This window comes from Amblyomma mixtum, chromosome 2 (assembly GCF_055824585.1).
Source record: "Amblyomma mixtum isolate Tamu chromosome 2, ASM5582458v1, whole genome shotgun sequence".
Classification (NCBI taxonomy): Eukaryota; Metazoa; Arthropoda; class Arachnida; order Ixodida; family Ixodidae; genus Amblyomma; species Amblyomma mixtum.
In genome coordinates this window covers 95361335-95383647 of record NC_143013.1, presented here as the reverse complement: position 1 = coordinate 95383647, position 22313 = coordinate 95361335, and positions in this window count along the sequence as shown.

Sequence of the window (22313 nt, the reverse complement as noted above, 5' to 3'; positions counted from 1 at the left end):
GGAAACCAAGTTTAGGATGCAGTGGGTACGCGTGATTGTTTTTATAAAATGGATAGCACTATATATAATAAGTAGTATCGATACGGCTATCGATACTACTATCGAAAGTACTACCGGCAGCACGATCGATAGTGCTATCAGTAGTGCGCTATCAATATTACTACCGGAAGTACTAACTATCGATAGCGCATTATCGATAGTTTTTTTACCATCAATAGTTCGATAGTGACTCAACAATCTATATTATTAAAAGCACTTCCCATAGTTTGGCATCACTAGTGTGAGGCCAGTTCCTTTCTTGCTGAAGTCTTGTTAAAATGATTTCTTTTGTCTCGCAGCTGGCCCAAGAGCAGCTGAGTGAGGCCTCTGTATTCAGAATCTCCAAGAACACTTAGTTTGCTCGAACTCACGGCGGGAAGCTCAAATGCGCTTTTTGAAAAGATCCATAGAAGCGCTTAACAATGTCTCTTCGCTCTCATTTCTTTAAATGAGTGTAGAGACGTTTACAATGTATTCTCAGGCGCCCGTAATGTTCTTTGGAGAATTTTTCTTACCAGATGAAATGACATCCGCTCAAGGCTTTTCTTCTCTACTTAAAATCTACCTTTCTCTTTCCACATATTCCTGGGAAATTTGTTTGCCTCCTACACCCACCAAATATAACAAAACAAAAAATGATAAAGCGAATGGTCTGATCAGGTTCTCGTTAAGCTTATTGTTTCATAAATGCTGAAACCTTCTTACGTCATGTGAATGGGCTCGAAGAAAAAAAAAGGTTTCCGCGCCAGCTACAAAAGCAAACAGCTTGCCAGGTTTCATCTGAAAGAGAAATCATATGGCTTTATTCACCTTCTGCACGAAGGCTGACCAGATTAATTGTTCATAAAGGTGAAAAGAAGTTGCAAAGAATGTTTTAACGAGAAGCAGGAGAAGGTTTATATCAAGCTATGAAAATAGCTTGTCTTGTAAGCCATAAATATTTTACTGGAGCCACTCGTCTTCATAAATTCCCTTAGAATGTGTGACGTGTCTGTAGCGTCGAGAGTGAGCAAAGAAAAAACGCCCTTTAAATAAAAAAAAATGCAGCGCGCATCCGGCCAGCTCATTCTAGCAAAAAAAAAAAACGATCGCCACGAAGCCCCTCGACTCCTGCTTTATTGCCACATGAAGTTGGTCATATTGCCTCGCCTCGGAGGCGTGTTGAGAGTGTCTCCAGCACTTAATTTCGCCGTTTTTCAGCTCATATATACTCACTTCTCTCGACTCTGTTCTAGTGGATAGGACTCAGAGCAGAAAAGCAGCAAGGTGGACAGAACCGGGCGTGTTGTGTGTGAGAGGCAATAATGCCGGGAGAAAAAAGCGATCTAAAAGCCGCTAATTCAGGCGACTTTGAAGGACAAACTGCAAAAAGGTGCTATTGAAATCTTTACTAAATTATTCTTGTTTTTGCTTTCTTTGTAGTTGGCCGCCGCGGGATGTTCACAGAATTAAGTAGTTGAAGGTTAAGGTGCACATAATTCTCAGCGGAAGTACTTGCGCTTAATCTTTGAGAAAGCTGCAGTGTGTATTGCAGAAACTTTCCATATTTATCAACTCGTTTTCAACCTTGTTGATCTCTGCAGACCTCTTTTTATTCGTGCAGAAACTTCGGAAGGACGTTTGTTTCTATTTTTTTGGCAAATTTTTTTAAAGGCTCTCTCTCAGGTTCGCACAAAGGTTTATTATAGACCTTGCATATGAGCTAAGCTTCATAAGGACGAAGATTGGTGTACAATCCCTCTATAAAAATCTGCGGGTATTTCCTATGCTATGCGGCATATTTATTAGCAAAAACGGTTTGTGCAGGCAGATACGAAATCTTAAATCAGCCGGCGGTGATCTTTTATATAGCCAGATGAGAGACATCGCTTTCTGGTCAAAATATTGAAGCCAACTGCTTTTAAATTTTGTGCAGTGAGTAAATTTATTATCCTCGTGACAATTATGTCATTTGCATGTATATGACAGAGACCTCGTCGTGGTCATCAGGCGACTTTCTTAGGGTGCACTCTGACTGTAGCGTTAGATTGGCCTTCTCCACAGTGCCTAGTGCCTCAGCAGTAGCTACACTTTCAACTTCCTGAGGAAGCGACACTCCGGTCTGTTCTTCACTCTCTTCAATCACAGTTGTAGGAACGGGCTGTTGCACGACCTCATTCTGACCTGTGGAGCTGGCTACAACCTCTTCCGTGGTTGTCAACAAAACAGACTCTTTAGTGTTCCACCCGGCCTCTCCGGGGTTAAGCTCCACTGGATCTCTGACGTTCCTCAAACGCCGAATTTCGGCAAGCTTCCTCTGAATGATTGCCATCTCTATTTCAAAAGCTCTTTCGGCTGCTTCTTTTCACCTTTTTCTTTCTCTCTCTTCTTCTTCGCGTTTCTTTTGCCTCTGTTTCTCAGCGGCTTCTCTAGCGCGCTGTCTTTCTCTCTCTCTTTCTTCTCGAGCCCTCTCTCTTTCCTGGTCCACCCATTCTCGCAGTTCGGCTCCGGTCATCCCCATCTGGGGACCGGCCTCTATTAGCTCCATTAGCTCCTTAAAGATCACATTTGGGGACCGAACTCTACATTCAAGGCAATGAATACTACAGGGTGGACCTCACTAATCTCTTCAGCGCGGAACCTCACAATATCGCTCTGCTGCTAACACTCGTTTGCGACCACTCCGTAAACTCCTTCCGACTCTTTCTCCGTTCTCTGATCTTACAAAGACCAAACGTCCTGTCGCGGACGCCAGAATATGTCACCCACACTTCGCGCACTTTTACGCGTGAAGCTCCCAGGCACCCTTAGAGCGTGGGGGGGGGGGGGGGGGCGGGGTAGCGGTCTCGGACTCGAAAGAGATGCCCTCGACTCAGCGTGGCAAGCTCAGCGGAGACCAGCTACCAAGTGACAAGAGGTTTCTGGGCGTTCTGTGCCCAGCTTTCGCTGGTCGCAAGCCAGAGAATGGGTCGGAGCCAAAGGTTCACAAACAAAACACAGTTTATGCAGGAAAGAGATCATACAGAGGATTTCACAATCACTAGTACAAACACATACAAAGTGATTAACAAAACAAGGCAACTCGTCCAAAGTTAAACTCGAGAGAGAGACTACAGTACAAAGGCAATATTGCACCTAAAGTGCACTAACACAAGAGAGAGGCAAACACACAAAACACACTTTGTTCACCGGGCACTGCGGCAGTCCGACGAACAGAGGTCCACGATGATGCCATCCCGTAGACTGGCGAACGTTGCCTCGTTGGTCCGATGCTGGCCGAGTGGTGTTTTCCCGATAGTCGAACGGACGCGCTTCGATGAAACCTAAACGGCGGTTCGGACTAATCTGTCAGCGGTCAACGTCCTTCTTTTATAGGCTCGCTCTCACGCCCCTTTGTTCTACGTGCCAGAGTAGGCGCGCACATACACGCAGCATCGGCAGTGCTGTCTCCTTTTCCTCTTCACATCGGCCGCGCGTCCCCATTGGTCAGAGGTCGGGGGTCGCATCTCGGAAGTTCGAGCGTGTTCTGGCGTGGCGCCGTCGCCGACATCCGAGTGCAGAGGAGGGGGACATGTCTTAGCGCACGCAAGGCTACCCCCTCTTCCCCCGGTTAGCAGCGGAAGCGACTCGGACGTTCGAGAGAAATCGGTGTAGATGACTCATTCCCTCCGCGCACGCCGTGTCGGTGAGCGGTGGTAGAGGGGAGAGGGAGCTACGCACACAGGCTAGTTAGGGTGCCTCGATGCCAGCGCCGCCGTTCAGGGTGGTGCCATCCTTTGACCGCTCCAACGCCGCCTCTACTCCCTGCGGCGCCATTTTGAATCACAGCGGTCGGTCGGGCTGGTCTCAGTTGCTTGGTGCAAGCAGCTGAGCTTCCGTTTTTCGAGGCCCAGTGGCTGCGGACGATCGGTGGTGGCTTTATTTGTTTAACAGTGCTCTACCGCATGATTGAGGAGCTTATCTAGTCCACCGGGGCAGCATGACGGGCGGTTGTATGCCAATGTGCGCCGGGTCAACGCGTAAAGGCCTACGCTGTTTTAGCTTCCCCACACTGTGCACAACAACATTTTTCCCCTAAATCTTGTTGACTTATTTCGTGGTTTGAACCTTTTTTCATGCTTTGCTTTTATGTTTTCCTTTAAGGTTACACCCCACGGTACATGCCCCACTTTTCTGTCCCAATGTCTTGCTTACTTATATTGAAGTTCGTGTTTTTTTCATGACCTGCAATTACAGTTGGCATTAAATGAATAATTTGCATTATCTTTTGTTTTGCTCTCTGTACCCTCTGTAAGAGGGGAGGCTGAAAAGCTGTGTTACATATTTGTCTTCCTCAGTAATAAAGATCAACTTTTAGGTAGGGGTTATTTTTAGAACAGCCTAACCCATCAGCACACAATTTTGTAGACAGAATAGGAAATACACGGATAGCCAACGTTTACAACCGCGTTGTTTTTTTTTTAACAAAACCTTCTATGGTCGATTTTTTCGAAGAGCGTGACTTTTCAATGCCGATTAATTCGATTTCGAATTTAAAATTTTCAGAATTACTGCAGTTTTTTAATGACTAAAATCCAATCTTTTTTGCGAAGGTTTACATGCAAGGTTTATTAATCAATACCGATTGGCTTGAATAAAATAAATATGAAAAAAGATATGTACAATTCTGTTTCACAAACTGAGGAATCGCTGGAGAGCAACCCGTGCGTATGTCCATGGCGCAAGCGAAGTGTGCATGCGTGCGCACGCAAGAACATTCGGTGGTTGTGCGCCCCTCATAAAAATGAAACGAGTGAGAAACTTCCAATAATCCTTTATGCTATCGCCAACGAGGGGCGATTCGTTTTCTTTGGCCTCGAAAAAGAAAACGCAGGAGCAGTGGCAACGTCGGTGTACGGCGGCATCATTTGTATATACCAGCGCCCGCCCCATAAGTAGATGTAATCGCGCCCTTGTGAGCAATAAACGGGCGAGCAACTCGCAGTTACCCTTTGAAAGATTAGAAAGCAAACAGACACCAGTTTTTGCGAGCAGAAGAACCCGAAACAGCCCGCGCGACCATAGCGAAACCAGCCGCAGCGCACGAGCGGCTGACGACACGCGGCCGTTAACAGAACAATTAAAATCCAAAATATCGTGGAAAAAAAAAACAGAGGAAGCAATTTCTTCTATCCGCATGGAGCAGCAGCACCTGCCCAGCAACAGATCTTTAAAATATTAGCGCGTTTTTCAAACCAACAGACGGAACAGTAAATGTTCAACCTCGACCACCTGGGGCTGTAAAATTAAGTCATGCAATTACGTCTTCGACCCTCGGATGTTAAAATGGCTATTATGAGTGAAAAGATACGCAGTGCGATGTTGATGAAAAAGACTGTTCCAGTGAAAAGCACTCTCGCGCCCGCCGAAAGTAAGAGCGGCGTCGTTACAAACGCTAGCGCAGCTTATCCCGTGTGATTCAATATGGCGGCGCCCGCGATGTTGTCTCCACCCTGTACGGCGGCGCTGGCATCGAGGCACCCTAAGGCTAGTCACCCCGCGGGGGTTTCCTTTTCCCCCGTTCGGCTCGCGCTGGCGAGACGCGTCCGCGCGGCGCTGTTTTTGTTTCTTTGCTCCCAAATTTGCGCCGAATTTTGTGACACCCATGTGCCATTATCCATGCATGTGTTCCCGCGCAAATGTGCGCAGGAGCTCACCTCGTTAACCGCTGAGAGTTGAATGATTAAAAAAAAACACATTTCTATAGTCCATCAGGGCAAAATACGCCCCTCCCCCCTCCGTCTATCCCTCAATCTGAGTCCCTGCAGGGTGGCTTCTCTGTGTGTTTACTCAGAATTATTTGACACACGAATAAAAAATGCTGGAGAAATACTGCAGAAATATTGCAGAAATACTTTTCTAGAAGTATTTAGCGCACCCTTTCAACTTTGTTATTTTGCCCTCAGTGCTCTTTAAAGCGCAACCAATTGAATATAGCCAAGTACGAGGATGCTCGGAAGGTACCCAGCAGAGTGTAGTGTACAATGCGTTTTGTAAGCCGCTATCTCAAATGACGGGTAGGAATAGTACATAAAGGAACTGCGCATTTCAAATATTTATGAAAAATTAACAAGATTGCCTTCAGTCTGGAGGGGGAGGCGGCGGTGAAAAACATTTATGTACGGATGCACTTAAGCAGGTTATGCATGAGCTGGCCCAGAGGGGACGAGCCCTTACAATTACTAGGTGGAGGTCCCTAGTTCGGGACCGCAGTGGCGTCGGCCGCCGCCCGGGCTCGCCCGACCAAGGCCCGTTGTGGGAGCCGAGCAAGGTCGGCTCCCACTCTTCTCTGGTTGGGTTCGGGTGAGGGGGTAGCAGGGTTGGACAGGCAGGCCCACACCTTGTGATAGAGATCCGAAGACTTCTCCGCACAGTGCGGACAGCTGCCCTAGAAAGAAGGGTCGAAGTGTTTGAGAGCTGCCGGGCACAGCAAAGTATTTGTATATAGGCGAAGCAGAAGCCGCTCCTCCGCCTTTTAGAGACCTTTACACGGGCGGGGACAAAGACAGTGGCCAGATTGATCAAGTGAAACAATGTCTTTGAAGGAGTAAGGAGGAGTGAATTAGGGTTCCTCATCGTCGGGATCGGAGGAGGATGTCCGGTGAAATAGCGCGCGGACGGCGGCGTCAGCTGCCTCATTTCACTCAAGGCCCATGTGAGCGGGAGCCCAAACGATACGCCGGTGAGTGGAGTCCCCGGCGTAGACGCTGTTTTGGAGAAGGTGGTAGGCTAGATACGGTACCCAGTCCTGCTCGACGTTCGGACAGGCCCCTCGCGAGTCGGAAATAATTTTCTTTGAAGTGGGATCAGATGCAGCCAACGCAATGGCGACCTCCTCCGCATGTGTTATGTCACAGGCTCGGAAAGTAAGGCAGTTCACTTTTTGGATTGGTGGACGGCTGCGGCTGTGTACCATCTACGTAGAATACGCTGGGTTTAAATCCATAGTGGCGGGCCAGGGCTTCCGCCAGTGCCAGGCGCCGGCCATTACGGTCCTCAGGGTTCATGTTCGCGGGAAGAGGGCGCACGTGGAGGGCGCATCTCCACTGGGATGGAATACGTACGCGCTCTTTCTTGAGAGTGGTGTGTTGGATGTGTAGTAGGGCAAGGAGGTGGCGACCCGACGATGTCTTCGAGAGACGTGCGTATTGGTTGGTCAAGTGGGCTTCCCGGGGCCTTAGGAGAAGAAAAAGAACATAGAAATCAAAAGTTCATCTCAACACAAACTAACACGGCGCTGCAGAGTTTCTAGCAAAGCGGTTACTGTGGCACTGTACTTGTCACTGAATTACGCGCCTGCCAAGCCAATAATAGCTTGAGACAGAAGAGAATTGGTCCATCGGTCACTTATTAGAGGCAATTTTCCGCGCAACAAATTAAGAACCAGCAGCCACTTCCTGACGTATTAGTTCTATCTAACAACACGACCTTCGCTTTGACTTTAAAAGTTTTTGTCGTTATGCGGCTGACGTGGTGGGTCGTTAGTGCCAATGACACCAGCTCAGTAGAATCATGTCAAGACCGAAAAAAAGCGTATGTGCATTCTCTGAGAGTGGTTACTGTTCTTTATTCTGCGCAAGGCAGCTAGAAGGCGTCGGCAGCGGAAAAGAAGCGCGAAAAGGAAGCGGAAATATTAAATCCTTTATATATATGCCTGCTACCTTTCTTTCAAGGCAGCTTATTTCCAATGTGTTATTTTTGCTGATCGCGCATTCCAAGTGTGGAGCAGATCGCTGTTGTACCATCTCTTGCTCCGTATCTCAAGTAAACGGCCTAAAACGCGACTGAGTACAGACAAAAAACGGAAAAGCTTGATTTTGCGTGCTGACTGGAGAATGACGCTACCCAACATTACCTTGCCTATTATGGTAGCAGATTAAAAGTGCGAATGTTGATGTATGAGAGAGGATTAAAAGCCCTATTTGTGCCTGAGGCACTTATGCTGATTAATAAAAACTGCCTGTGGCAAAAATAGTAAGGCTACGGGGTAAGAGACAAAATAAGATGTGGGCGCTTGATGAAATAGATAAAAATTTCCAAAGATAAGGTTAATCTGAATTGTTCGAAGTCGTAAAGTCACGCGTGTAAATAACTTCCAGAACAGTGTGATGAAAATCTCTCACATGTAATGCTAGCCACAAGACACCACTGGAAGTCTGCGTAAGAAATGGGCACGCAAAAGATTACTGACTGCGGCTGAATGAATAAAAATTAACCGGCACTAAAAACTGCCAAATGTTAACATAGCCCTTTAAAGAAGCTTTAGGACGTAATTAAACAGTCTTTATGGAAAGTTTCAGCTCCGGCTCTACTTCTTTCGGGACGCAAATAATTCAACGCTGCGCAGATATAAACAAATTAGTGGCCAATCACAAGGATGCCTTCACTGTTTCTGCAAGTCAAGAATATTTCTTGTGAGGCGTAACCCCACGAACAAGGGATGTTGCATGTTTTAGAGTTTGAAAAGATTCTCAGCATATTTTTCTTGCTCATTGAACTGATATAGCGTTTTTGTTCTAATTGTAGTGAAGTTATACCACTCAACGTAAATACCGAAATTTATAAGTAGATAAAAGTTTTGATTTGTTGTTCGTCCGGCCAATACCAGTCAGCATATTTTCGTCCAATCCTTGTCAAATGACGTACATCGAAAACTGGCGTCATCGAGATATGTGTGTAAAAATGAGTACTCTGTATGCTTATTTAAAATTCTTGGTTGTTGGTTGGTTGTTTTTCTGTCGGTCGGTCGGTCGGTCGGTCGGTCGGTCGGTTTGTTTTTTTCTGTTTTTGTTTGTCGGGCGGTCAGTGACACATACCCACTAACGGGGGAGCGGTCAAGACACAAGCGGGGAATTTCAGGAACCAAAACCGTTGTGACTGCGCCATAGTGCCCCCCTCAACTATTTTTGTCGCCATTATCTAATATCCACCCGGAACGAAGAGCAGTCACCCCAGTCAAAGGGCTGTGATGCAACCAATGAAAAGAAGATAGCGATGAGCCAGAAATCATCGAAAAGTATGAATGCCTCACCACAGCAATGAACAGAGATGTGGCTTTACTGAACGCAGTGGCTCACATCTTTTGACCCATCCAGTGCTCAGTGAAGGGAGACGAATACCTAGACGCACAGCAAGGCATTGACATGAGCTACAGCCGATTTCCGATGAAGAACAGTGGTCCGGTGATGGCTACGGCAGAAAAATGGCTTCGAAGCTTCTACCTGAAGCATCAAGGTAATCGCCCATAAACCTCTCACATACTCCTGCTCCTCATATGCAGCTGGCGTCCCCAGAAGTTTCAGCTCAACGAGGTAGATAGCGGTGAACAGAGTGAGAAGGAAAACGCGAGCGATGTCAAAGGTAAGAGATGTAACTTGGCTCCAGAATGTGAAATGTTTGGAAATTTCGAGTGATAGGACATCGCAGTGGCCACTGGGTTGAGCAAAAGTGAAGATATAGATCACAGTTAATGTCTGAGGGCCTGTCCTGGCTTTGAAATGGGGCTCCTGAAAAAAAAAGAAACTGTCGTAATCATTTGACAGCTTTTCGCGCAACGAAATAGTAGGAACCAGTCTTCTGTTTTTCCCATTTTAATGCGATAACGTTAATGGCACATGTTGCAGAAAATGCGGCGCCGTCGTCAGCGTACTTTGCCGTGAGCGAAATATCCACTAAATATTCGCAGAGAAGCAACCTCGGTGGCAGGTGGGCACCTAGATGAAGTGACTTTGTAAAATCATCATTGCCTCCCCATCCATTGGAAGCAAACTGCTCACCGTGTAAGATGGAAGTTAAACTAATGATTGCATGACTTGCGACAGGTTTCTTGGGAAGAGAAACGTGGGTCTCGCAGGCCCCATCGGTAGAGCCCTGCAATCGCATGGCAAAGACGCATCTCCCAATCGCTCCACGAATGCATCATGTTGTGCCATAGAGGTGGTCCCGTTGCGCTCGCCACCCGTTTCGTGACTGAGCGTTGCCAGCTCTCTTAGCGGTAGGGAAGACTCCGAGTCAGGCGTCGGTGAGACTAAGAAAACGCTTTATACATTATGTACAGTGCATAATATAGTTCAACATCGGCACGGGGGCCGAGAGCTACACAACGCGACTGTTCTCGCACAGCGACGATCAGCGAGACACCAGCACGTCACACCATCCGACTCCACTCGTGAGCAGCACTCGACTCACGGTGGGTGGGTCACTCCTTTCCAAGCTGCAGCGGTGAGGCTTATATAGCCTGAGGAACGGTGGCCCCTCAGAACTGGCCAATCCAAAGGCAGCACTCGACGGCAGTCCGAAAGGACCAACCAGCGACCACGCGGGCCAACCGCTTCAATATTTGCCGCGCGCGGTGGCGTCCGGGGGAGGAAGAAACCGGCGCCTCGCTGTCTGGCCTCTTGCGACAGGTCCAGGCGTGTTGCTTGCAGATGCTTCTCCTTAATACTCTGCTGCCGTACGGCGCAGCATCGTGGCTTGTCAAGGGAGCATTAGGGCGCATGCCTTGCGGCGCAGCACCAGGGCTTGTCAAAAAGGACGCTCGTAGGAGAAAGTTAGCGGTCTGCAGAATTGGAATCCGGGCGGGTTTTCCCGGCATGACAACCAGGAGTGGTAGGCACGAAGCCGGAAATTTATTTCGAAAGGGGACCAAGGTAATTTCTTCTAGCTTGCAGAAGGGAGGGGGGGATGCATCACTGGCAGCTGCCTGAGCACTGCCAAACGAACCGGGGGGAAGGGGGTGGAACATGATTTAGAGAGGGATGCGGGCCCCTTCGGGCCCCCCCCCATAGATACATGCATGAGGGGAGGTACGAGGATTCCCAGAGATCTATGAATGTTGAGTATAGAATTGCCAATTGTGCATATATGTGCTTTAACCCAGTAACCCAACCCTGTCATGCTTAAATGTCGCCTCCAGTTTTATTGAAGAGCTTTTATTAACAAGGTAAAGCCCCGCTGGTCATTCATTACCTGGGGAACTTTACTGCCTCCAAAAAGTGTGGAACTCATATGGAACTCAGGGTGCGACGTTGTCGCAAAAACAACCTATATAGTATTAGTTTCGACAGCCACAAGCAGTGCAGACATGTGCACTGCAAAGTTAAAAGAGGAATATAAGCGATATAAAACAATTTCCTTCAGTTCTTTTCTACAGAATAAGACGTCGTTATTTGTGTAATGTCCTGCTCCGACCCCGGCTGTATGGCAGCCAGCGTGCAATACAGTAGTTTTCATAGAGAGTATGTTAATGCAGGCACACTGCACCACGCCATAAAAAATCGGAGGTTCGCACTGCTTGTCTTTCGGGGGGGGGGGGTAATGCAAGCAAACGCAAGTGTTTTTTTTGCTGGGCCAGAAGAAGCCTACACCCCAAAGCTGTACGGTTTTTTTAATGAAAATTTGTAATAATCAGTTACGTCACAATTTTCGCGTCAATTACTTCAATTGCATAAAATTAATAATATTTTGCACTACATCATCATCCCCAAAGGCTTGAGCACGTCCAATGCAGGTATCACTAGAACCGTTTTTACCGTATATTGCTTTATTAAGCGATTATCCACAAAGGTTAGATTTTTACGGTGCGAGCTGCTGGAGGGGAGCTCGGGAAAAATGCACATTTGTGGTCGTGGACCAAGTCATCTCACGCCCGGGTCCACCTGACCAACACAAGAGAGACCGTACTCGCGCTAACTTCTTCGTCATCAGGTGTGGCATGGGGTAAGCAAACTATTTCACAGCCAAACGGCCTGCAAAGCTTCTCAAGAAAACAACGTCAAACCGCAGAACTGATTGGCATGCTGCGTCGCAACGCATTGGCATTTACTGCCGTTTCGACATAGCCTCCAGCTGCGACCTTGTACATCAGTCGCGTTGCCTGAGAGCTATGCATGGAACAATGGATCCTCATTTTCCACGAACAGCAGAAATCAAGAAAGAGAAAAACCTAATTACGGAGTCACAAATGTATTCTACTTGCGCGAAGCACATACTGACTAAAGTGCATTCAAACGCGAGCTAAGTTTAGGGTGCTTAACAAGATATTTACTCTGTGTTCTTTCCCTCATAGCAGGCATTATGCATGCATAAAGAGTATGAGGTGCATTTGTGTGGACACACAGAATGAAAGAAGAAAAGCTAGCATTATCATCATAATTAACAGCCCATACACGACCTCGCGCAAGGGGCTGGTACTTGGGCCATTCAGAAACATACCTTTTTCTGTTTTTACCCCGATTTGCGAACATTCGTAGTCCGTCGTCTCCAGATGTTCAGGGTCCCCATACTTTGCGGCGGCTGTCAAAAAAATAAGTGCAGCTTCGTGTAGCCATCTTCTTTCTTGTTGGCAGCAGCATATGACGCAACTGACTTCGTTTTGTCGCCCATTTAAACAAGCAGTGGATCTTGCTTAACCACCTCTTCCGATGGACGAAAAGTGGCGAAATGTTGAAGCTGTGCGCCTACTATCGAGAGCGCCAGAATGGGAGCAGCGATGAAATCGATGAACAGCGCAACGACGCGAAGTGGCGGTTAATTAAAGCAGCAGAGGCAGACTGATCCCGCGCACAGCAGTCCTGTGGGGATGTCGTAAAGCCAGCTCTCCCGCCTAGCGCGTCATTGTTTCGCCACTCTGCCCCCGACAGCTTCGGAGAAATCGATACGTCTCCTGTGCCGACACCCGGGGTATAAATAAAACCATCTCTGCAGGATGCACTTAGGTGGTGCTCCCCGCATTCTCCAGCTCTCTTGCCTTTCTCTTTGCAGCTGACGTGCAAATACTGTCTACGACCGGCCTGTCCCCAATCTTTGTCCGCCGAGGTCCACGTTGGTCAGCAGAAATAATAACCAGGCACTGCCAGAACTTTAGTTTTTCTGGCCTGTTACTTGAAGGGCCACCGGCATAATTTCACTGAGCAAAAGTCAAGATTCTGATTTTAATCCTTTTCGCAACTAGAGAAATTAAATAAAACTTTTTTGATTATTTCTGCATCATGAGGTTTACGTTCTAACTTAATTCTCCATTATTCACCGCTTGTTCTAGATGGCTGCACACTTAGTTCACGCAACTTTTTATTCGTTGCTGGTGTCTTCTTAGTTCCACGCGCCATTTAAATTTGTTAAAGCGAAACTCTGGAGCACGGCAACCAGCACCCAAACATTTTACGACGAAATGAACAGTATGTTTCGCACAAAAGAATCGAGTATTATAAAAAAAATGTTTTGAGCCATTCTGAGGCTAAGCGCTCTCTAAATATGAAAACATTTGTCCCCGTACCTTTTTCAAAGAAATCGCTGAAAAAGAGCGTCCGATCTACCTTTCCGGCTGGCAACGCAAAGCAGAATTCAGCAGAAAAAAAAAGCCAAAATTCGGATTCCATTCGCAACTACTGTCAGCTCCGACGTCATACATCATATTTTAGTCTTTTTGTTTTCTAACGCTTCGGTGCGGAACATTTGTCTGCAGTCGATCACTGTCGGGAAGCAGAAGGAAACTGCGCAGCGTTTCATAAGTGTCCAAGGGAAATAAAGCGTGAACTCTGACTTTAACTACAGTTAGTGCCTTAACCTGGCGGAGGAACCATAAATCCAGCTTTGTCTGAGAAAGTTGAACCGAAAATTCGTTTCTCTCATCTTTTGCTTTTAAATGCAGCTAGAAAAATACCGGGTGATTATTTGACAGGTTAGCCAACCTTATGCCTGTTTTAAGTAAAGAATTGCAATCCTCCGTTCATTCCCTTTTCATAGGTTTACCATGAGATCATCAGCCTCATGCTGATTTCGCATGACTTCTTGAAATTTGCGCTCTCTGCAATGAAGAGATGCGCCCTCTTAAGGTGTTCCGGGACTTGTGAAAACGATTGCTTGAAGTGAGCCAGAAAACAAACGAACCATGTGGCCTGTTTTCCTTTATGGGTCTAATATGCTTCTAAAATATACAGAGACGAAACCTGCACAAGGATATCAAGAATACAGCAGGTGCAGATGGTGGTCACGGAACGGAACCAAACGCTGGTTGCCGTGGGACGCGCGTAGCATAGCTATGCTTTGAGAGGGATTCTTCAAAGAGTGCATTCCTGCGTCCCTCGGCGTCGAAGCGCTGAATGCTTCGCATTCGCACGGTTAAAAACACATTTTTGAAGCGTAGTGGTTTTGTCTATAACTAGGGAACACACCGCAGGCAGCTATAAAGTTGTCTTCAAATCCCAAGAAGAAGAAATTCGCGCGGTACAGACCATAAGAGGTATTAGAGAAGACATTATCATTCACTATTTGGAAAGCGCCGCTGTTGAAAAAATTAAACATGTAGAAAATGTTTAGTCTCGTTACGTGCAGATATCTTTTCGCCCACGCCTATTTTAGACAGGATATGTGTGTTCTCCATCGAAATTCCCGTCTTTGAATGTTTGCTTCAAAGTGTGCCGTTTGAAATTTTAATAATTACACGCCTTAAAAATTCAAATTCTAGAGCACTATCAGTATGTGGGCGACTAGCTACAGAACCTTCAGCACCAGGTGAAGCCACCGCCTTCCAACCATGATAGGCGGCAGGTGGTGTTGAGGGGGATTTCCCTCCCTCAAACCTGCAAGCGCAGAGGAAGTGGAATCCCCCTCTCCACTTGTATGAGACAGGATAGGGAGACCGGGCTAACAACAACATAACAAAAACAAAATTACTCAGAGTGGCTAGCAGAATAAATGCGTCTATAAAGGGCGGCTCAAACTGCTGAAGAGGAGCATTGACGTGCGGCAGTAAATGCTGAAGATAATCCAATCGCAGTTTCATCGCAGCAATATACCTCCTAAAAACGGGCAAACATGCCTAACCAGGTAACACGGGGACCAATTTTTTTTTTGTCATAAAAGATTAGCGCACTATAAAGAACACCGTTGGTTACCGCCACGCGCACAAGCCAGCCACATTCTCTCGGCCTACTTTTCGCACTCTATGAACTGTTCGACTCTTGCAGTGCCATTTGGGGCTTGAGCTCCCCCAGACAGCGTGCCACACACCCGATGGTGTTTGAAAACCATTTGTTATTTTTTTTTAGTGAGAACGAGCTTTTTTTGTCCAGGCACATCCTGCCTAAAACTCGTCTATCACCGGTGTCTGGCCGATTTCTACAACTTTTATATCACACTGTAGTCGTAAAAAGGCTCGGTTACCAATTAAGAACATTGTAAATAAACTGGTCCAATCGTTAGATTGCAGTTTTATGATCACAACCTCATTTCCTCATTTTAGAGTCCCTTTTTCAGAGGCAAAAGAAAAAAAAAGAATAAAAGTGTAGAATGAATGCCTGCCTCAGGATAACTATCACCGGCTTAAAAGAAACAAAATAAATGAAGAGAAATTAACAATAAAAAGAAACGAAATAAAACTTGAAATCAAGCGACAAGTACGAAACAAAACAGTCTTCGTATGGCTTAAGTGGAAATTCAGAGCGATGGCCTGAAGACGTGCACATAACGTTGGCTAGCCGATGCGAAGAATGAAAATTAAAGACGGTAGGTGCCCGACAAACATGAAAAATTCAAAAGAAAACTAAAAAACTAAAACTCTCACTATAAGCAGCCTAAGGGTTTTTCTATTCATATAGAGTGGAAATATCCCTTGTATTTAAAAAACTAGCTGTTTGCTTCAATACCATGATTCTGTTTATTGCTCCTCTGCGCATTTATAACAATGATACAAATGCTTTGGGACTTTTTGTGTCTTCATTCTAACATGACCAATTAATCTTGCGTTGATATTAAGGCTCCAATGCATTGCTTTACATTTTAACGTGCAAATACAATTGGCAATCTTTCCTCTCAAAATGTGCTCGGCATATGTTACCGTACTTTAAAAAGATGAGATCGCAATTATCTCGAAATTAACAAACCGGTATCCATTTTGCTTACCTTCCCAGACACTAATATTTCTTATTTGTTGATTACAAATTACATTTGTAACCCTCAATAATAATAATATTCCTCAATATTATTTGTAATACTTGTATATTTGTAACTATATTTGTAAATTATATTTGCAATTATATTGGCAAATTGGCCTGGCAAAGGCGTTCGATTGTGAGTGCCATTCATTTCTTTTTTTACCTTTTAAATCACCTCAGCGCTGGTTCAATTCTTTCTTTTGGGGTACGCCTGTGTTACAAAAACTGTTCCATGCGCAATATTGCTAATGGCTGTCTCTCCCAATAAGTCTGTATTCAATCCTCTGTGGAACAAGGTTGCCCAAAGTCCCGGCTCCTGCTTCCACTACACTTATAACCACTTTTCATGAGTGTTATAAACAGTAAAGCTTTCCCTATTGTGTGTCAGGACCTGAAGGTATTAGCTTATGCAGATGACCTCGTGTTTTTCTGTGCTAATAAGCCAAGCATCAATGAGGTTTCTCGGTTCACAGAAGATTTTGGTTCAATGCAAGGAGCTCAGATTAATCGTTCTAAGAGCTGCGGTCTCTAGTTTGGAATGTCGGGATTGACACCTGCTGATTAGGCTGGAATGAAATGTACACGTAATCCTCCGAAGTACCTTGGAGTCACTTTGAACGCCTATGCGCACAGTGCACATTACTGTAAAGACTGCGTGCCAAATCTTCAGATCAATGCTCAGGCTTTTGTCCCTGATGGTCTTTCGATATTTGATAGGGCGACCGCATTTTACCTGTTCCTCGCCACTAAAATTTATTATGTACTCCAAAATATTCATTCCACAAGAATCTATATCCAGCGTTTTCACCGAGTTTTCGCTATTTTTGTTTGGTGTTCGTTTTTTGAATTATGAGGCGAGATAAACCTTTCCGACATGTAATCGCTGCCGGCCTTTGGTTTAGTCAGGCAGCTAGTTTCACGTTTCACGTTTTCCCGCGACACTGAACACCCAGCGGTGTGTTTATTCTTGCAGGTCAATTTAGTTCGTTTTATCGAACCTCATTTCGTCTTGTAACGTTTCTGACTGCTCATGCTTGTGAGGCTTCATGCATGAGGTACATTCGCCTGTTCGTTTCCCGCTCGTTCGTTCCTCCCTTGAGTTCCTATTTTCAGTATCCAGGAAACGGTTGTGCAAGGATTTAGTTTGTATTCTCCTCCCTCCGCCCATGTATCGCTCTGTGTATTTTGGTTTACCGGGACATGACGTACTGAAGAGAGTACGTAAAATGCCCCTCTCGCCCTCTACCAAGACATTTTTCTATAAGCAACACAGCAATATATTGGCTGTCAAAATGTGCTTAAAAGAAAACGGCATTTTTGTGTTCACGACAAATATTCGCCATAAATTATTGAGCATTGTTTCACCAATTGAAAGGATGCAACACCATTTTGGGACATCTTGCAACGGACATTGCAAAAGACTTCAGTTGTGACACGGATCCCCTTAGAACACTCCGGCCGAAAGAATGGACTAGGCGACACGTGTACCCGCACAGCTGCATATTTAATACACCCTACGCGACACAAACACAAGACACAGAACTAACAAAACTGACACAAAACACAAAGACTGCCAATACACGTGACTCGGGAACACCCAGTCTACTAGCGTTTGGCGTTCGTGCTCACGGTTCGACGCTGCTGAAGCGTTGTATGGGTCCAGTCAGTGGCATCCAGGTAGCCGGCGACGAGGTGGCGTTCGAAGTGCCCAGGCTGGCGTCGCTGGCGGCGTCGTTGGCGGCGTCGTGCGAGCTCCCGGTCCAAGTGTTTGTGGAGGCGATGCTGGCGATGTTGGCGTTGTGGGCACTACCCGAATGATTGGCAACAGAGCTAGAGGCAGCCCTGGCCGCAGCAGGTGGTTGCATCAGCCGTTGACTCCCCGGAACGGGCTCAGGAACGGCATAAAGTCTACGGTGCGACGACGTAACACTCGAGATACCCAGGGCAGTAGCCGGAGTTGATCCCTTCCAGCCGAGGGGTTCCGGACCCGCCGGAGCCTCCACCTCTCGGTTCTTCCCCCCCAAGCCACGCTATACCTCGCGCTTTTGTGGTTGTTGTTGTTGTTGTAGCCTTGGCCTTGGTACACGTCATCCTTGTCCTCGTCGTCATCGTCCTCTCTTCTCCACCATCATCTCTTCCCACCTCAACGAATACTTCTTCTTCATCTTTATTCTTGGGTTAATACATGTCATGATTATCGTCATCATAGTCGTCTTCTCCAAATTTCTTTAGTTTATACTTTTATTTCAAACTTCATATTATATGTGACAAGCGCCCCCTCTCTCAAGAGATTTTTCCATAAAAAAACTGCTCACGTCATCCCCATGTTCAAGCCTTCCAGCCAACCGAATATCTTCTGGCGATTCTGGACACAGCAAACAACACATCGCCGACGTCAAGCACGCACCAAAAGAACACCACTCACACAGCCCACCAAATTGCATTTACGGAACATTAAAAACCACTGGCGTTGTCTGTACGATAACCTTAATAAACTTGTTAATGTCCACAACACACTGTCTTGTATAAGCAAACAACCACAACAAAAATATACATCCCAAAGATAGCTAAAGCTCTTTAGTTGGCTCTACCGGACCAATCTTACCTAGTCGCCCAGTTCTCTTTCAGAAATCGCCCAACCGTTGAGGCTTCAATTCTGGCGAAGGGACACAAATTCAACGTCCAGGTGAATAGATATCTTCTCCCAAATAACGTATCTCCGCTGGAAGACGGCACCAGCAACTGGGACCATGTTTGCGAAGAGAAGACGTGCTCAAAATACACAGTGCCCTGAACTCTATGCAAGCACAGCGAAAAGAAAACCCACAATCGGATGAAAGGTGAGCGCTGAGGTACGCCAGCGAGACACAAATATTGTGATCCTTCCAGCTGCCAAAGGCAACATAACAGCCGTTCCTGATCAATAGTCAAGAATATGATAAACTTAAGAATCAACACACAGCACGCATGCAACAAAATCTGAGAAAAACATTGGAGGAAGTTTTCCCGAAATAACCAAACTGCTGAAGCCTAAACCTGCGGTTATTAAACACTAACGAATCGACTCCAGTAAGATAGAGCTCGCCGAAAATGCACAAACCTGAGATTCCTCTCCACCCTATTGTAGACTTCCAGTCTTACCCTTCTTGACAGTTGTCGAAATGCCTTCACATGCTCATATATCGATTCACGGGCAAGAAAGCGACTTATGTCCGTCATAGCAGGTATTTCACTAACTGGTATCTCAGTTGTCCTTTGAGGCTGAAGCATCCCTAGTCTCTTTTGACGTGGTGCCACTCTCCACTTAAGTACCCGTAAACCATGCAGTGGCCACTGCTTGAAACGGACACAACGCAAAGATACAATCAGCGCACGAACTCCACTCTGTGTAGACAAATTGCGCCGCCTCCTGGATTTATGCTTAGCAAACACATGTTTCCCGTGTGAAGGGCAATTACAGAGGCAGCTGAAAAAACACCAATGATAGGCTCTATCTATGTATGCCGGTACGGAGAATCAAGATATCGAACATATCAAAAAACAAGGTCTCAACTTATTACAGCCAAAGCACTGACTCCAAGCACGTCGACGACTGTTTCAGAAATATCAAACTAGACGAATTAAAAAAAATTCTTCTCTCTTTTAAATTCTATACAAGCAGGGATCCACTTATTTCTAGAAGTAAAGAAAGAAAGCTTCGTTCTGTTTTTACATGTTCTGGTAACACGGAAATACCACTGTCCACAGCTCTCCGTCTACTCCAAACCAACCCACACTGACCGATATCAGCACTTCACACCACCAGTACAGTCCGTAAGACATCATTTGAGGAGGCACTAATACGGAGATTTGAAACACACTGGAGCGCAGAATCCCCCCCTCCGAAAAAAAACAAACAAAAGGAAAACAGGCGATATTCAAGGAGCTCACCCTGACCTCCTACCCAAAAAGTTTTATTCGGAAAACCGTTCACCTCCAAAAACAGAACAACATATGCCAAGAAATCAAGCCATAGCGTTTAAACCGACCACAGAAATGCGTCACTCTTCCTGATGCTCGAGGCGCTCGCCAAAGTATCGTTGATAGCGTGAATAAAAGTGGCTTCCGAGCAGCCCACAGGCTGGCACGTACGCTACTTGTTCTCAAAGACGGGCCATCGAAAGAAATAGCCCAAGATAGTGTACACAAATCTTCTTGGAGAGACTGCGACGCAAGATACATTGGCAAAACTAAAAATTCAAAAGAAAGATTTCGACAAACCAAGAATGACCTCAGCAACATCGCAAGAACACGTAACCCCGTAGCCGAAAATTCCGAATACGCAGACCATGGATTGAACTTCGAAGAATCCACCGTCCTCGGAACCGAAACCACTTACCGAAAAAGGCTCTTACTCGAATCTTCGCGTATCCAATAAGGGGGAAACCTCGCTACTGTGTATGCGCAGTTACCGCGCTGCGCAGCTCACAAAGTAAGAAAAGCGGCTGTCCCCGCACCGCCGGACGCTGCGACTCACAGCCTCCAACTGCGACTCTAATGTCGACACGCTCATCCTTCTCGTACTTTTCACAACGCCGCGCACCTTCTTCCTTCCCAACCACGAACTTAAAGACGCAAGCCAACAGCTCCCATTCAACCCCTGAAAAAGGAAATGAAGAAGTGGTTGTTGGAGATGTCTCGCAATTTACTATTAGTTCTGAAACCCGATGACGCAGGCAGTTCCATCTAAATGTTTAATATGTTCTGCTTCTTCCTTTTGTTCTGCACTGTTACCATTATTCCACCACACTATTACACACGCCAGCTTAGGGAAAACGTCGGGCCATTTACAGCTAGGCTCAGCACTGAGCTATCGCATCACGCCTTGACGGTCAGCCAGAGCCAAAATATTTGTCTTGTTATTGAAGTAAAAATAAAGACGTAGTAAAGTGGAAATAAAGTGTGTACTAATAGAATGAAAAACGTTGTTGCTTTCGGCAGATGCTTTCTCATAGAACGCCGCCTCAGAGGCGCCGCATTTGTTCTTCCGGTGAAACTCCTGCCTCGCTCCCCCACCTCACAGTACGCCCTTGTGTGCACCCTGACAATCAATGTCCGCGCTCCTTACGCAGGAATCGAGGCGATAACACGAAACACAAGATACCATAAAGAAGCAGGGGCAATGTATGGGGGAAAGCAACTTCGTTAAAGAGACTTCTGCCGGTTACCTACAAAAGCGCCTTGAAAGGGGCAGCTAGTGGGGCGATACAGGCTTCGAAGGAATGGGTCAAACTCAGCGCCTTATGACACTTCGGAGGGTTCGCTTCCGGTTGGCGAGGGACCGTTTGAGTTAGAGGAAATCAAAAGGTAAGGAGAAAAATACTATCTACTTTTTTAAACATCATAATTTAAGAGGCAGCTTACTGTCCGCTGGCGATGTGTCGCGTACCGTTTTGTTTCGCACAGAGTTGGACTGAGTTCTGGCATTTAGCACGTGAGAATGTTTTTTTTTTAACTGACCCAAATCCACCTTTACCGAAACCTGTAGAAAGCCGGAAATTTTGTTTTTATCTTGGGCACCACATTGGAAATTGTTACGTGATAAGTGCTACAATGCTAGTTGTATAGACGCTTCATATTTTGATGGTTTTTCGATTGCAAGGACTATGGTGAACTCAAAATTACAGCTGAACTACACTTAAAATCAGTCTGGATTTAGCTCATTTCGGAAAAAAAAATCTCTATGTCCTCTAACCTGTCCCCAAGGGTTCAAAACTGTTTCATGCACGAGCACTACTAACCATGGCGTGTAATATGCTTTATGCTTGAGGCATTTCCGCATGTCGCCATTTGTCCCTGAGCAAAATAATGTAATGTAGAAGCTTACTTTCCTGATAAATGATATCAGTATGCTGAATGGAAAATAGTGTGCGCCTAATGTTGTTTCCATCGCTTACTGATTCCTCTGCGTTTTGAAAATGTTGGCTAAGAAGATTTCAGTCGGTTTATTCGACCACAGGATAATTGGGCTTGATGACATGCCATTACGTGCGGCTGCTGACGAGAGCGAGCTGATTTCCCAATCTCTGCTATGCAAGGAGGAGGAAGAGGAAAGGCGGGGAGGTTAACCGGCAGATAAAACCGGTTTGCTACCCTGCAATGAGTGAAAGGGATGAGGGGATATAAAGGTCAGAGAGGAAAGGGAAAGATGAGAAAAGTAAAACGCGAAAATGCTTAGGCAAAGTCACAGCCTGTCGTGCAGGTCCGACATTCGCAAGAACCGCAGAAGGGCCTGGCAGGCTCTCACAGCCGATGATCTCCGTGGCCAGTGTCCCAGAATCAAGG